Raw genomic sequence first — 4,974 nt, 5'->3', positions numbered from 1 at the left:
CTTTTCCAAAATAAACAATCCCCAAAATTGAAGTGCTTCAGGCTACAAAGAAAACTAGCCAGGTTGTTTATAACATACTGCAGGAATTCTGCTTAGGGCAAATCAGCTGCAAAGAAAATCAAAGCAGAGCTCAGAAGACAGTAGGTGATTTCTTTTCTGCCTTTGTATAGGAACCTACTACAGTCTGACAGGGAATAGATCCAAGCTCCTTTCTTACCTTGGTAAGTAATAACAATGCTCCTCCCTGTCATACAGCACTTTCGTATCTGTAAAACCGTGACAAGCATCAGTACAAGGAAGTTTAAGGGAAACTGCAGTGCAAAGTGTCTGTAGAGACTTGCTGTATTTAGGCAGCAAGTCTAAGGCAGATCTGGAAGAACCCCAGCAATCCAGGGACCTGCCCACTGCAGCTCCGAAGAAGTCACAGGGACACAGGACACACAATTTGCAGGATGCAAGCACTGTAGCAAACTGATCATGCTACACCTGAGCCTGCAAGAAAAATGTCTGTCTAGTAAACCCCCATCAGCACTATGCCTGGCTCATAATTACCAAAATTTGTCACATTTTAACACCTTTAAAAGCTAGTTTTGTGCAAGGCCGTTCTTATCGTCTAAGTTTACTGAAATAATTCATCCAGGCCTAACTGACAGGATCCTTAGCACTACTCTGCAGCAGAAGGTGAAATAAAACAAATGAAAATATTTCATCTAAAAGAAATAATAACAAAAAAATTACTTCCTGTTGATGCTGGGAACAGGGAAGGATTTTCCCTGCATACACCACACACCTCTGACTGCAGTGCTGAGTACTAAATAGGTCCAGTTTCATCCAAGTGCTGAACAGGTTGATGCTGAGGGTTGATTATACCATGTTGCTGATTTAAAAGTTAACTGCATTCAGCAAGGACCCCACCAAGGCAGCAACTGTGCAACACTTCAGTGCTTCTGTTCCTCTTACACCTAAAGCAGCTATTTTGCAGTTTTAACAAACCTTCTTTAAAGCTCTGTATTAACAACTAAGCTCCGGAACACTTTGTTACTGATGAACAACAGCGAGGAAGAGATGCTTACTCACTAAGGACTCTCTTTTGTAGAAGATTTCTTAAACCTCCAGAAATTGTTCTTACTGCACTGTTGGTTTCTGCTGGTCTCAGTGCCCTGCAGCCTTTTTTGCTGTCAGCTCTGCCACACAGTCCTTTAGGAGGCAACAAACCAAAAAGAAAGCTGAAGGAATCCAAATCATACATTGCCCAGGCACTCACTATGTATTTCATAAAATAATTTCTAACACATTATATATATTTGATTCAAAACCTTCAACTTTGGGAGTTTTTTTTTCCCCTCTTGCATTACAAAAATAACTTTAGACAGGGCACTGCTCTGATCTTGTAACAGATTCCCAACAGCCATAGAAATTTATCCCACATATGACCCTGGAGTCTTATTTAGGATGGTCTCCTTCTATAGGTGACAGAGGTCTTAGAATTTCATGGGCCATTTAATCTTTAGCCTTCACCAGAACTGTTCAGGCTGGTGGTGAATTAGAAATACAGACCTTATGGAACTGAAACTGATTTAATAATAAAGCACTAGAAACTTTCACACAGACCACTGAACAGCCAAGAGAAGGAAACGACTTATAGTAACTACTTACCTTAAACAGAAACGGGAACAAAAAAATCTGAAGAGTTTTTTATTTTATTAGTGGTCCAGCTACTTTCAGGCAATAGCTCCTTCCAAAGCGTTGCTGTGCCACCAGCTCACATGTTCTCTTACTCCAGGGTTTATTTTAGGACCTGGGAGAACCAATCTAAAGGTCTATCTGAATGGTGGAGTCTCTCTTTCATTTACAATGGGCAATGCTCACAGACACAATGACCCACCAACAATTACAGCAATTGCTGCACATCTGGAGAGAGGTGAGAGGAGTATCTGACTCAGCTCAATCTTTTCCTCAAGCTCTGGAAAACAGTGTGTTAGGAGAGGAAGAAGGTAAGCTTGGTAACAGAAATAGTACAAGAGCACATTTTGAGTACCTAAAGGAACACACATCCCCAAAAGACCATCCAAAGGACACGTGCTTTTTTGAAAGATGCCTCTAAAGTTTTTACGCTTATTTACTAAATGCCTTAAGCACTGTCTGGTTGGTAGTTGAACTATACACCCTTTTCTGTTTACAAATGTATTTCAGTTTAGATCTATACTCACCTCTGACCTCTAAAACATTGGATTTCTTATTTTTAGCAGTAATAGTTTGCTTGAGAAGGCAAAAGCACAAAGGTAAAGCTAGAGAAACGTGTACATAAAAGAAACAAGTCAACCATGCTGATGTAGTCTGTGCAGGTTTCTCTACCTCCCAATTAACCCAGGCTCCACTAGGGTAATGGGGATTTAGTTTTCGTAGCAAGAAGATAAATACTTAGAAACATAATTCAAAGGGAATATTGGAAACCCCTCGTTTCCACTACTTTCTCCCTGATTTATATATGTATTCATTATTATAAATCTTTTAGCCCTGGTTTAAATGTAAGAAACCACCCGTGGGGAGGGGGAGAGCACACAGGTAACAAATCAAGCACAAATATTCTCAAGAGACTGCATCTCCTCCAGTTCCTGAATCCCAAATCATGTTGTTACACAACACAGTGCCATTTCTCAATATATCCTTCTCAACATACGACTCAAGACTCCAAGTCTGGAGTCTACATGGAAGTCTTCCACACAGGTGAGGCAAGTATTTTCCGTTTGGCGGTTTAACAGTATAATAAATCAATAAGAAACAAGAGTAGCTATTAAAAACTGTATTTTTCTTCCCCCCAACAGTTACATACTCAGTGAAAAGATTAAACCACATAAACACTTCACTCTTCTCCTTGAAAAGATTGAAGAGCTCAGAAATGCCATAGATACACACCGAGGATGCACCTTAGCTTGACAATGACAGGCCACCACAATCCAGCCCATTCATTCCAGCCAGCAGCCAGAAACACAGTATCCCTTTACATTAACCCTTCAAGGGCTGCCCCACTTTGCACCAAAGTTAAAGTGCCTCCTAGGCAAGCAGGTAAAAATTTAAAGAAACTTTTGGGCTTATGCCTGGTTTATTTTAATAAAGAAATTTCTTATCCAGCCCCAACAAACGGGTAAAAGATTTACTTTCACACGGAACTTCACAAAGCTGCAACTGAATCAAAAGGATCTTCTTCAAACAGATGTACAGTTGTTCTGATTACACAATATTTATCTGCTCAAGATAACTTCCCTCCTTGTGCTCACAAGTCCATTCTTCCTTATGCATACATCCCATGGTTTCTCTCCAGCTTCTTCCACATTCTGAGACCATAACAGCATCCCGTCATCATAATTTCTTGCCATGAAAATGGTCGTGTTGTCACAGTCAGATTCTGGAATTGTTACTTCAAATAATTAACAACCTTATGAAAGGAATCAGGAACAGGTGAATGGAGTTCTGCTTTAATAGATTTTGAAACATCTTAAAGTCAGTGCAACCCACAGGAAAATCTAGAAGTATTGTAAAAACGACCTGCACATGTGAGAGAAAACGAAGTGTTCGGTTTTAGGCAGCAGTGCTAGAAATTTCACGTGCAGATTCCTGAACAGTCAGTGCACTTCAGGAATTTCACTGCAGGCTTTTCAGTTCGTAAACGTGTGTGTGTGCAGCTGCAGGGCCCTAAAACACTAACAGAGCAAACCTGAGAGCGTCACCTGTACACTCGCTATCGGGCAGCGTAATGCAACGTTACTGCCTCTTGGAACAGTGCCTAAAGAAAATGGGATTATCTTCAGATCCAGATAATTTCCATATCACCAAAGAGTTGCAAGGAGCCAAACCACATGCAATTTTTCAAGTGACTAGAAACTTAGTTTATTAAAGCCCAGAGCAAGTTGGATTTAAGTTAATAATCATTAATTTTTCCTCACGTGAGAGCTAGACTTGTGCAGCAATCAAAGGGTTAAAGTGGAACTATATGTAGTATTTTAAACAAGGTCACATATTCTCTATACAAATTTGGCAAATTCATGTCACAGCCATAGATCTCATTCTTGCAATTCCTGCAAAACATCTACAGCTCCTCTGTCAGAAGCAAAGGGAGAAGCCACCTGAGCAGCCAGGTGTGCCAGGAGCTCCTAGCACAGCCCACGCAGCAGCACGGAATGCCCGGTGGGCTCCACGTGCCAGCTTGAACAGGTAGACTTACTGAACTAAATATGCTTTTGACACACGCTCCCAAAAGAGCTCGAGGCCACCGAGCAGATGAGTGTGGAAAAACTGATTGCATCAGAAGCACTGCAGCCAACAGGAAATCAAAACCATGACCTCAAAGCCAATCAAAAAACCAAAACAAACCCCCAAAAGCAAGCGTTTATATGTGTGTAGACGTAATAAATACTGCAAAGCACATTTCTCTTTTTCCCCCAAATCAGTAAATATAAAGAAATAACCAATGCACCAAAACATCGGCTTTCTGCAATGAAAATGCTGAAGTCAGCAAAATACCTGCAAGCCAACTGAAGAGAAAGCATTTGCATTGGCAACCAATCACAAGTTGCTTCCAGTTCTACGTGGCCAAATCAAACCCTCTTCAAATTCACAAGTTTGACCTAAATAAGCACCACAGCATGAAAAGTTTCTTTAGAAGCAGGATGTCAAGAGACTTTCTTTAAAATATAAAATAAAATGCGAGAGAAAAGGTTTTCATTGGTCAAGTTTGAAAAATTGTCTTCCTTTAGCCTGTCCCTTCGAGCCAATCAAAGCTACACCTTTAGGTTTGTCCTTAATTAACACAGCCCCGCTGAGAAACAACGACTTACAGGAATAGATGGCTGCAAGATGCATTCTGAGGGTTGGGCAAAGGGAAGCAAAATTACAAAGGAGAAGGAATACCAAGGAACAATTAGGGTGGGCAAAGGAACTTAGTAATGCTCAGCCATCCTCCTCTATCTTCAGGCA

Source organism: Tauraco erythrolophus, chromosome 23 (assembly GCF_009769465.1).
Source record: "Tauraco erythrolophus isolate bTauEry1 chromosome 23, bTauEry1.pri, whole genome shotgun sequence".
Lineage (NCBI taxonomy): Eukaryota > Metazoa > Chordata > Aves > Musophagiformes > Musophagidae > Tauraco > Tauraco erythrolophus.
The sequence above is the reverse complement of the archived record's forward strand: the minus strand, read 5'-3'. Positions refer to the sequence as shown.